The sequence below is a fragment of the Rutidosis leptorrhynchoides genome, chromosome 6, assembly GCF_046630445.1.
Source record: "Rutidosis leptorrhynchoides isolate AG116_Rl617_1_P2 chromosome 6, CSIRO_AGI_Rlap_v1, whole genome shotgun sequence".
NCBI lineage: Eukaryota > Viridiplantae > Streptophyta > Magnoliopsida > Asterales > Asteraceae > Rutidosis > Rutidosis leptorrhynchoides.
Window position 1 is genome coordinate 270,602,926 of NC_092338.1, and position 14,119 is coordinate 270,617,044.

Sequence of the window (14,119 nt, forward strand, 5' to 3'; positions counted from 1 at the left end):
GACGATAAATAAAATTGCGAGAATGTAAATTGCGATAAAATAAATTGCGATAAATAAAATGTAATCAGTTAGCTAGGAACAGTTAGCTAGGATTTTGTTAGCGTGGATTCTTAACAAAATTTCATATTGTCAATTAGTCTGTTTCTAATCAATTTTTATTGTGTCCATTATTTCTTCATTATGCCACTTGTTGGATTCTGATAGGTCAAAATCCAAATTTAAAATTGATTGAAAATGGTTATTCTGCGGTGAACAGATACGTATCTCTGTAGATGTAAATTGGATAGTAAATGACTGTTGAATCAGCTTCGAAGAATGTACAGTGTAACTTATTAAAGTGAAATTTAAATATTAATCGGGTATTACCTACCCGTTAAAATATTTTCACCATTAACAGTTTGTACAAGAGAATTTTTAATTACAGTCTTTATGAAACAATATATATACATATATATTTTCTTCAGACGTAATCATGGATTTAATGAGTCAATTGCCATATTAAACTCATTAGGCTTACGGCTAGAACTAGAGTACATAATATCTAAAACATTAGTGATTACGTAATCGCCATGATGGACGAAGATTATCGATGTAGAACGATACGTAGAACGATGATTATACTCGAGGTACATAATAAGATGTTGAGGCATGGATTGTTGATGGTACTGGTGCTGTTATTGATGGTACTGTTGGTGCCGGTGATGTTGCTGAAGCTGGTACATTTTGCACCATATTCTCCGAATTGATTATTCGAACGCGAAGTTCGTTGACTTATTACTCCAGGATGATTGTCGGTCGGAACGAGCGGATGAATAAGGCTCAGAATTGTGGATAGAATATAATCTTGTCGAGTTACCCTGGAAATGAGACTAAAAATGGTGTCTCGAACAGGTTCGCCGGTAAACGCTTCAGGTTCATTGTCAAGAGGTGAATTTGGTTGATGGAAGGGATTGCCTTCTGCGCGTTTCCATTTATTAAGTCGACTACGAACCCATCAGATGAATTGATAATGGCTGATTGGTTGATTCATGCCGATGACGCTGTTTTCGGAGCTTAGATGAATATCTATGTCGGAATAGCGGTCGGAATATCTATCGAAATAGCTATTGGAATCTGAGGGACTCGAACTGGTTGCAGTATTCATCTCGTATGATCAGATGAAGGATTTTCGATAAGAAATAGATTATAGGATGTAGATTAGTACCCTACAATACATAATTTACATATGCATATATAATACTAAAATCCCATAAGTTACGGAGGAATCTACGAAAGTTGTCAGGCAAAGTTACAGTAACAGATACGCTAAGATATGAAGTAGCAGATACGCTAAGATATGAATTTTGTCTATACACTATTCATGCAGTCAATGCAGTAAAACGTGTCTAGACTACGAATGATAAGCAGGTAATTTTTGACACAAAATGATAAGCAAAACTTTTGACATGCAGACACGGTCGAAGTCCAGAATCACTAATGCATCCTAACGACTTATCAGTTAGATACACTAATGCAGATATGGTTCGCTAAGACCACCGCTCTGATACCAACTGTAAAAACCCGTCCTAATCCATCCGGACGAAGTCCATATCGATTATAAACGATTCACAATAGTTGATTACATCGCGAGGTACCTGACCTCTATATGATACATTTTACAAACATTGCATTTGTTTTTGAAAAGACAATCTTTCAATACATCGAAAGTTGACAGGCATGCATACCATTTCATAATATATCCAACTATAATTGACTTGATAATAATCTTGATGAACTCGACGAATCGAATGCAAAGTCTTTTGAAATATGCCATGAATGACTCCAAGTAATATCTATAAAATGGGCAAATGCACAGCGGAAGATTTCTTTCGTACCTGAGAATAAACATGCTTTAAAGTGTCAACTAAAAGGTTGGTGAGTTCATTAGTTTAACATAATTAATCATTTCATACTTTTAATAGACCACAAGATTTCATATTTCCATTTCTCATAAACATACGTCCCGTACATAGAGACAAAAGTATCATTCATATGGATTGAACACCTGGTAACCGACATTCACAAAATGTATATATGAATATCCCCATCATTCCAGGATCCTCCTTCGGACATGATATAAATTTCGAAGTACTAAAGCATCCGGTACTTTGGATGGGGCTTGTTGGGCCCGATAGATCTATCTTTAGAGTTCGCGTCAATTAGGGTGTCTGTTCCCTAATTCTTAGATTACCAGACTTAATAAGAAGGGGCATATTCGAATTAATAATCCAACCATAGAATGTAGTTTTGATCACTTGTGTCTATTTCGTAAAGCATTTATAAAAACAGCGCATGTATTCTCAGTCCCAAAAATATATATTGCAAAAGCATTTAAAAGGGATTAATGAAACTCACTGTATTGTATTTTGTAGTAAAAATACATATGACGAAACTGAACAATGCAGGGTTGGCCTTGGATTTACGAACCTATATCATTTATGTATAACACACATAATTGTAGTCGAACAAGTTTATATATTTTATCTTAAATTATATATTTTATATTTTTAGTTTGTATATTCATTTAAAATAATTAATATTTAGATAGTTTTATATATATATATATATATATATATATATATATGATTAGTATTTTGTTGAAAATTAATAATTTGTTATATGTAAATATTTATATAATTAGTGTTAATACGTTTATTTTATAATTTTATGTAATACTAATAATAATAATAATAATAATAATAATAATAATAATAATAATAATAATAATAATAATAATAATAATAATAATAATAATATAACTACCTTTAAAGCTTTTCCAAAAACAAATTGGCAAGAACCGGGTTTGAACCCAAGACCTCTTGCTCAAGACCAACACACTTAACCATCCCTCTACTCCTCCATTTCTGTTTTAATGCTCTCCTAAATTTCTTTTAAACGTTAACTGTTTTCTTTTTCATAATTTAACCATCATCAATTTAACACTATCACTATCGTGTCATTCCATTCATTCCATCATCATATAATTCATCTATCATCTAATCATCGTGATCTTTATCATCATATCACCTCATCTTCATTACTTCTTCTCATCATCAACTATATATTAAAGTTCAATTAAGGGATATAAACAATCCAAAAAAAACAAAACTGAATTGTGGCCCAACTCCACACCTGGATCACGGCCCAAATAGCACAATGAACACTGCAACCCAACAAGTGATCCATGAAACAATTAATTGGATTTGGTTCGGTTCCCTTTGAATGGCAGTAAGGGTTACAAGAACAAAATAATACATGTTGTTCATCTTTTCAACTTCTCATCTCCTTCGTCATCTTATATTCCAAATCCTTACCAACATCATTCATCATCACTAATACTAATCAATATCATCATCTTTATCATCAATCTCGTTCATCATCGACACTTGACTAATGTACGTGTGTTTGTGTTGTCGTCTAAAAACAAAAAGAAAGAGAACCCGATGAGTTTCGATTTTAGCTCAAGTTGCCCAAGACCCAAATAACAAGTAGTAGCCCAACAACAATAGCAAACTCGGCCCAAAATTGAATCAAGGCTTACGGTTATCAGCTAGTGGTGAAAAAGAAATCTCACACGGCCCAAGTGAAATATGATATCACGGTTTATATTGTAACAGAAAAATTGAGATCACGTCATCATCCACTCATTGGTTTATCATTATAATATTTTCATTGATTAGAATAAATAGAAAAAGCAACAGCAGAAAGCTGCCTGCTCATTCGAACAATAATTTAATCAAAAGGAGGTCAAAAGTTGCAGCAGGTTTGATTGTTTTGTTGGTTGAGATGTTGGATTCGGTGATGATGTTTTCATGGGTGGTGGATGGTGACGGATAAGGATGACCGAGAGTGGTGATGGGTATTTATCATTCGAAACAGCACGATGGTGATTAGAATTTAGGATGGCTGTGAAAACAGGAATAGAAAACAACTTGTATAATACTAATTGTTATGGTTGGTGCTCGATTTGAATTGAAACGGAAACATAGTAACAGCACCAAATATAAGTGGGTTTGCTTGGTTTGGTGAACTGAAAACAGAATTTTATATATGGTGATCGTGATAGGTTTAGTTCTCGGCCACAACAACAACAAGGAGCACTTTCAGCAATTTCTCCATGCTTACAGTAATAGGCTGTTTGATGATGATGGTAGGGTTGATCGAATTGTATTGATAGGTACAAGGTGGTGGTTGTTCGCTAGTGGTGGAGGGTGGTGGTATTAGAAGGTGATGGTTTATACCTACGAAGCAACCGTGAAGATGGTGTTATGGTGATCCTTGGATGGTTTACGGCTGCACAACAACAACAGGATTAGCTGCGATTTGTAGCTTCTTTGGTTGACAGTGATATAGAATAGGAATGAGAATATGTTGTAGAGAGGGAGAGACAAAGATAAGAGATGAAGTTGGCGGTGGTGATTCATGGTGGAATGGCGAGGTGATTATGGGTGTTGGTTATGGTTTATGATCATGGTATGGTGATGGGTGTATGTCTCGGTGGTGGTTTGAATAATAAAGAAACACTTCAAGTTAACAATTTTTTGATGGTGAGGGTGGCGGTGATGTTGTAGTGGTGGTTGTACGGTTGTAACCAGTGGTGGCGGTGTGGATGGCTTGGTGGTGCAAAGTAACGGGTGTTGAGGATGATGATGTGTTTCCCGGTTAATCATCAAATCATTTATGTAATATATCATGTATATATGTTTATGTGTGCAATAATATATAGATATTCATATGAATAAATTTGTCAAAAAGAGAAACAGTAATCAATCATACTCTCTGTGCATAGTGAAGCAGCCATCTAATTTTGGAGTATTCTACCGACGTTTTTCCCACGCAGTACTATATCGTGCCCGTTTCTAAACAGTTAACGTATAAAAGTGTTCCTAAAAATCCCAAATTTTTAGATTAAATATATTTAATTATTTCACTCATTACCTGTTTGAAACTTGATCAAAAAGGTTCGGTAATTATTTATTTTCTGTACCAATTTATATGTACGGAGTACTAATATTTAATCTTAAAAGAGTAAAAATATTTTTGACAAATCTAAAATCTTCGTAATCAATTTACAGTTCAACTTTTATTTCAATCCTTCATGGACATGTACCATATCTATATTAAAACTAACAAATCGTCAACCGAGTGCTACTGACGTTTACTAATTAGACTCGAAATCATTTTTTTTTTATATTTTCTCTTTCTATATATAAAGAGTTTTAAATAGCAAGTTTAACTACTAAATAACTATATTAATTATCTTTAAACCATTGAATTTAATATAATTTATATATTTACAAGTAATATTTATATACATATTTATATATATAAATATATATCTATATATTTATAATAATAGTTTTTATTACATCACATATTATTTTTCATATTTATTTTTAACAATTAAATCATATATTATTTCAAATAATAATATTTTCAAATTAATGTAAATGTATCTATTTATATATAGTTGTTCGTGAATCGTCGAGAATGGACGAAGGTCAAATGAATATACAAAACAGTTCAAAGTTTTTGAGACTCGCTATTGCAGACTTTGCTTATCGTGTCGAAATTATATAAGAATTAAGTTTAAATTTGGTCTGAAATTCCCGGGTCATCACATATGCAAACTTATCTAAGACAAAAATCGTTACCGTACTTATAATTTATGTTCTAAACCAATTAAAACGAAGAAGAAAATGAACAACGTCTCCGACTTACGCTCGAACACTTGAGAAAAGAGCAACTCTATACCGAATTCTCCAAGTGAGAATTTTGATTAAACGAAGTTCAATTTTTAGACCATGTTGTTAGTGGTCAAGGTATCTCAATACATCTCGCAATCGGAACCACACGTAATCGGGAAACCCTCACGACTCAGACTTGTATTCGTAAAATCTTAGATCTCGCCGGTTATCACTGAAGATTCATTTCCGACTTTTCTCGTGATGCACGACCTGTAAACTCGTTAACTCACTGAGTTAAAATTTAAACCTCTCCGTGTCCGAACTTTGAACATGATCTTTCACACAAACCTTACTAGCTAAATTCGTTTAGCACACTGGAACTCAAATATGGAAATATTTCTACTTGAACGCTCGAAAGGCATACTCTCTCGACTCGAAATCAAGGAAACTGAAATTCGTTAATTTGCTCGAAAAATTTGAATACTTAATCATGGACCCGATCAACTTTCTCATCAACACGTACCACGTTACATAGCTCTGTTATTTCACCATTTTCCGCCTGATATTACTGGAACTTGAGATAACACCCAATCCAAGAATACTTCACTCGTCTTTGACTTATCATACAACTACGTGTGCTATCTCGTTATCCCACCAAGCCTCAACATTCGACCACTAAGTGCGCGACATGGCTACCTCAGGATGTGAGCTCATCCTATTCTAAGTTCTCATTTCACCCCTGTCTTATCGCTCGCACTTCCGTGTAAGGAAACTTTTTATAAAACTTCTCAATGGAGAGAGAAACTCTTCACATTATATTAGTATTCGCCACGATGGTGAATAGTCCTAACAACCATTTTCGGGAACCGATGGATCTTCCACGGTGCGGACCTCTTGAGAAACGAAACCTATTCAAACGTGTATTAAAGAAAATTCTAGCTCGGCACGGCGTACCATCTCCAATAAAATTTCAGATCGGGATACTCGTCTCACTTCTAAATTCGGGATGCCTTACAAGGAACCTTAGGGACACGTTTAAACATGTGTGCCGTGTATCATCCACAACCAACGGACCAAACAAACGTACGTTTCACATCTTGGAAAGACATGTTACAAACTTGTATTGTTGCCTTTAGTTGTCTCCTCTCACACAGCAGTTACCATTCGTGTATTAACGCCGCACTTTCGAAACCCTATATGACCGCAAATGTCATACCCCTATTCGTTGGACCAAAGCATGTGGCAAGCAAATCACCGGATCCGAACTCATTCAAGAAATAATAGTTGAGATCGTACAAGTCCGAGAAGGACTCAAGACGACCCGTAGTCGCCAAAAGGGCTATACCGATATTCGACGTAAACCTCTCGAATCCCAAGTCAGTAACCGTGTAATATTGAGAACTCGCACCTTGGGAAAGTGTAATCCATTTTGAGAGTCAGGTAAAGTTAAAACCGCGATATATTAATCCTTTTGAAACCTTGGGGCGTATTGGAACCGCTCCTACCGTTTAGAACTTCCGACTCAATTAAGTTTCCGTTTACCCTACATTTCATGCAACAAACTTAGAGACGTGTCCTACGGAACAGGAACGTGCTACTCTCCTAGATAAACTTACTATTGATGATAAACTCCCCTTCATGGGAAACTGGTTGAAATTGTGGATCGTAAAACCAAGTCTTAATATAAACTGAGATCTCGACTGTCAAAATTTGTGGGAATGCCCAAGGACGTATCTTCACTTATTCATACCATTGACAACACTAGGTCTCGAGTAAGAAACAATGACTATTGCTTCCAACTAAATTTTAGGACGAAATTTCTTTTAAGGTGTGGGTAATGTAACATCCCGCATTTTTCGTTAAATTATTTTAACGCCCGTCTTTTTATTTTAATAATATCCTCAGTATCTCGATTCGTATCCTCCATTAGCTTACATTCTTAAAATATTTTCGTCATTTGGATTATAACATCTCTCGTTCTCTCGTGTAATTTAAAAATATTCGTTCGGTTAATTCCCGCACCCGATTACAAACTTGAGGGACTAAACTTGCCAAAGTGTTAAAGATTTGACTAGGTCAAAGGAGTCAAACACCACCTCCTCCATTCATTATTTTCATTTTCATTTTCATTTTCATTTTCTTCTCATACTTTCACATTTTCTATAAATTCTCCAAACAAAGAATTCATCATCCATTCATGATCTAGCAAGTATTTCACAAAACAAATTACATATTTGGAATCCTCCCTTCATCCTCTTCGACTTGATACCAATTTCATCTCATTTAGGTAACTTTCTAAAATCACTAGATTTTGTGTTCTTGATGTTTTTGAATTATAAAAGTGTTAATTAGTGTCTATGGCTCGTGTATAACATGAATATATGTTTTGTTTGTTCGATTTGTTGATTTGAGTAACTAGTTTGAACACTTGAAAATGGGTTTGCTTAATCTTTGATTTTGGAAGATTAAATGTTGTTAAATTGTTAAAGTTCATGTTTTAATTGTGTTACTAGTATCACTAGCTTCGTTATGATGCGTAGGTTGATTAAGAAAACTTCAAATACATGATTTGTGATTTTTGTGAATTTTGATTAGGGTTTGATGAACTTGAAATGAACTTTTGATACTTTAGATGCCATGAAATGTTGTTAGTAAGTGTTTAGTTGTATTGCATGAGTAATTACCTTCGAAACGGCATATCATATGTGTGGATTGGATTCCCGAATCATGTAATGCATTTCAAGAACTTGAAACTTTGAAAATGGACCTTGAATGACCACTTGGCGAGAAATCGGTTATTGTAAATGATGTTTTCGCTTGATGAAAAGTAGTTAGTTGTGTTCCTTGTCAAAATACCTTTCCGATGATATAAGATACATATTTTGGTTGTTTGCGGGTCATAAATGGTGATTGTTTGAAGTTAGGTTCGTGCATACAACTTAAAAACTGCCAGAATTCTCTGCACAGGTAATGGCGCGGCGCGCCATATTCCCGCGCGGCGCGCCAAAGTGGGCTGTCCAATTTTGTCAATTTTCGAATAATGTTTGCCATGCTACGGACCTCCGATTCACATGAGACTTGTTCTAACATGCTTATACATAAATAAAAACCTCAGAAAAATAGTTCGGGACCCGACCCGAACGTGTTGACTTTTTCGTTGACTTTGACCGACCAAAGTTTGAATTTTTGTCAAACTTAAACAAATGATTATGCAATATTTCTAACATGATTCTTTACTTGTATCTTGCATGAAACTTGACAATTTGATTCACATGCTTTATAATCGAGTCGTAACGAGCCATAGGACTAATTGAACATCTTTGACCGATCGTATTTACCGTTATTGATACAACCCTAATTGTTTAGGTCAAGACTAGCGTTCGTACTTTGCACGTTACTTGTTGAAGTACCTTTTTACTCTCGCACTCCAGGTGAGATCATAGTCCCACTTTTATTTTTTTGAACTTGTATTTGGGATGAGAAAACATAAACGTTTCTTTTTAACTAAGTGAACACAAGTACCGGAAAACAAACATTCTACATACGAGTTTAGAACGAAATCCTCAATTCGATTATCATTAGTTATACTTGCAGGGTGTAAGTGTAGGCGTGAACTTATGTTGTATGGCCATATGGGTTTGACAAACCCTCATCTCAGACGGTTCGCTACCGTCTATGGATGAAATATATTTTCAAGAAACAGTGTTGTTCTAGCACTGTTATGATGGGGTTCAACGGACGGAATGTTAAGCCTTGATAATTGGGTGCTCGTGAATATTAACTTTTAGAATGTACTATTATTTTATCAATGTTGCAAATCTTGTGGTTCGACTTACTTTTACTCACTTACTTACTTAAACCTATGATTTCACCAACGTTTTCATTGACAGATTTCTATGTTTTTCTCAGGTCTTTGAACGATATGCGAAACATGCTTCCGCTCATTATTTGATACTTGCTTTAGATGTCGAGTATACATGCATTTCATGGAGCGTCTTTTGACTTTCTTTAAAACTGTGTCGCATATGTTTCACATGTAACTATAAACTTGTAACGAAACTTTTGGATGAACAACTCTTGTAAACTTTGAAACAAATCTATATTTTTGAAAGAAATGCGACATATCTTTGGTCAAACGTCACGTTAAAGACCTATGACCACGCAACGGGACCCAAGTAGTCGACGCCGTTAATTGACGATTTGTCGGGGTCGCTACATTATTCATGGTGTCAATGATCTCGTTGTCACTTTCTTTATCTCGTTGCGCCGGGAGCCACTTATGTAATTTGTGCGTATATCATGGGGTCGGTTGAAAACCCGGAGGACAGTCAACATCCACATATCCCACAGCATTACCATGAATGTTATCGTTATCACCTGTAGGATTAGGGATATAAGTGTCCTTTTTTTCAACGTACGACACATATGGTGAGTCGGGTGTGAACTTAGGAATGGGAGGAGGCTCGTCTTGAAGTTCAGGCTCGTGAGAACTGTTGGGCTGGACAGTTGCGATATTCTCACCACCTTTTGGAACATTATCGAATATTATTTGTTCCAACACAAAATTATCGTTGACAGTAACATTACCCGAACCTGTAACATCACCGCAAGCCCTCTGGGCCAGCCCTTCAGCAGACATTTGGGCTAATCCAATATCATTCTTTTTTTGATCCACCTCATTTAAATGTTCATTAACAGAATCCTTTACATGATTATCGATATTGTTAACAGAAGATGTACCATTCACCTGTTCTTTATTAGGACCAACAAATGAGCTTTCAGTCACCCAACATTTTGAATTGTTGTCACCTGGTTCAACCTCATTAGACTTTAAATTCGGGTTATGACCAAAGAAGTCATCGGAGAAATCAGATTTTGAATCATCATCTAAATTTGCATATTCGACATTACCCGGTAACTCAGACTCCGATATCCCGTCACTCCCATCACTTTCCACGTGATCTGAGTTAACATTAACTTCGAAAATCCCATTGGTTTCTTCCATTACATAAGCAAAGATGGAACTATCGGATATGACACGCACAATGTCATGTACCAAGTGTGCATCACGTAACTTAACTAATACTTTTGCTACAATGAGATTTTTGTTACCTTTTAAAGAGCAATTTAAGAAGTCAATAGGTTCGCCCCACCATTTTGCGATGGCAGTAAATGTGTTTTCATTCCAAAACTGGAAAGGAATACCCGTGATGTTTAACCATGTAATTCGACCTTGGTATGAGTGGTTTTCATCCCATTTACGAATGTTGGACATCCATTTGTGGATACAATGGTGTTTCGCATTAAGAATGGATGAAGCTTGCTCCTCGGACTCAAAGATGAACATAACTTCCATCCCACCAAGGTACTTTACCTGCACATTATCCAGATTTTCCATTTCGCACAAAAATAAGATATGTTCAAGATATTCAAGTTTAAGGATGGTACCGATAATAGCTTTATTCAGGATTTCAGTGTCATTATGTTTATCCACAACAGAGATTTCTCTAAATTTACCATTGCAGTCCCAACGATTAAACCACCCGATGCTAGTTAATTCTTTCGTAATATCACTAGTGTATCCGTCCATATTCCCAACCACCTTGTTAAACGGATGCCCATCAGTGAACCCCTTATTTGGAATGGTATGATGATTAGGTAAAGACGATGAAACGGGTTTCGTAGAAGGGGGTTGTATAGGTTTGTCATTCGAGGCAGAAGCTTTTCGATCAAGGGCCTTATAAGCCTTTAGCCACCCATTACCAAGATATATGGAGTTTAGTCGTTTAAGCAAGAAATTAAGGTCGGTAACATCAATGAATTTAACAAAAGATAATTTATTACTGTCACGACCCGGAAAATTTCGACTAATTTTAAACCAAACTCATGATACGATTTCATAATCCTGACATGATAAGCAAAGACTGTTAGGTTGAGTCTCAAAAATTTTGAATTGTTTTCATATATTCAATTAACCGTTGACTATGCCCGACGATTCACGAACACTTGTTGTAAATAAATATGAATATAAGTTTATAGATATAATATTTTGAATTAATATTCATAATGTAAACTAATATTTATTATAATTAAGTTACTGTTAAAAATAAATATATATACGTAGATATATATATTTTATTATGAATCTATATACAATTTCTATTAAATATATATATAATATATAAATATTAACTATTCAATAAATGTCATTATATAATATAGTATTAAATAAATAATAATATAGTATTGTATTAGATTACAAGTAAGAATATAAATGATATAACAATATTATTATTATTACATTCAATGATATTACTGATTGATATTAATGTTTGTATTATCAATATTATTAATTTTAATATGAAATATAAATATATATATGAAAATTTGATTATCATTATTAGTAGTAATATAATATTATTATAACTAATTTTATTAGTATCATTAATAATAGTATTACCATCATTATTAAACTTATTATTGTTATTATTATTACTCTTATTAATATTATTATTAGTAATATTATTATTAATATTAGTATTAGTAGTAGTAGTATTATTATTATTATTATTATTATTATTATTATTATTATTATTATTATTATTATTATTATTATTATTATTATTATTATTATTATTATTATTATTGTTACTATTATTATTATTATTATTAATATTATTATTATTATTATTATTATTATTATTATTATTATTATTATTATTATTATTATTATTATTATTATTATTATTATTATTATTATTATTTCTATTGTTACTATTATTATGTGTTTCATTAATAGTAGATATTTAAATTTGAATGATTAATGTTACTATGATATATTATATACTTAATATACATATATATATATATATATATATATATATATATATATATATATATATATAATTTGATATATAACTACACAAATACTGATATATATATATATATATATATATATATATATATATATATATATATAAATACATATACATATACGAAATACCTGTATGAATATATAAAAACATATACAGAATATATATATACATAAATAATGATATATACATTTCAAATCACCATCAAACTGTGTAATTTGTCTTCTTTATTGATGAATAAATCGATTTCCAAATCAAAAACTCGTACAATTTGTTACCAGTCCTTTTCCTCTTTTAAATTTTTTGTTTTCTTTTCCTTGGATCAAATATTCTGTCTTCCATTTCTAATTTATATAAGTATCGATTAAGCTTGTGCTCAGAAGGAATTTATTCAACTCTCTCACCAATTATCAATTATCTCTAATACTAGTTTATTTTAGATGAGTCAAACAGAATTTTTTTTATATATACATACAGACTCGGTACCACTGTATATCACTTTTTATCAAAATCAGGAATTCAAACAAATTTTAAAAATGTAATAATGCAAAGTTATTAGGAATCATTCACTTAAACTATCTGCAAATTTTGAGTTCCCAATTTCTCGTAACAATTTTGAATTTGCAAGTCAAAATTTTAAAATTTAAAAGTCAACTAATTGTTCTTCATGAAATTCGAGTCTTGTTGTTGTTTCTGTTAAAAATTGAGGATTTAAAAAGTTTCCTTGAAGGAATTAAAGTGTATTTCATGTTGTAACCATAGACTATAACGTACTCGAATTCAAGAATCAAATTTAAAAAAAAAAAAAAAATAACATCGACGGCATAAGCTGCTGTTCTTGTTTATTTTTATTTTTTATTTTTTTTCTTTTTCTTTCTCTTTCGTAGTTATTAGTTTAAAATCACGATTTATAAATCGTTTTTGTGATGATTGAAAGTCCTAAAACAAATAATCAGATTGGTGATTGGCTCTGTCGATTATAATGGGGAAGGAAGAAGAAGAAAATGAACATAATAATAATACGGGTTATAAGTAAATGGAAAGGGTTTAAAATAGATAAACAGGCGATAGAGCCATGGTTAAGGGTATTCATAAGTGAACGCGAGGTCGTGGGTTCGAGTCTGAGCTGTGGCAATTCTTTTTAGGAACCTTATTTTTGAGGTAGAATTGTTATTATTATTATTATTATTATTATTATTATTATTATTATTATTATTATTATTATTATTATTATTATTATTATTATTATTATTATTATTAATATTAGTATTATAATTATAGGTATTATTAATCATATTATCATAACTATTATTAACATGATTATCGTAATTAGAATTGTTATTATTATTACAAATATACTATTGTTATAAATTTTTACTACTAGTATTATTATTGTTGTTACAAAAAATTATTATTTAAAAGAATCATTAATAGAAAAAGTATTATCTTATTAAAAACATCCTTTTTAGTAAAGTTATCATAAAAACTATTATTATTATAAAAGGAAACAACTTTTTATTT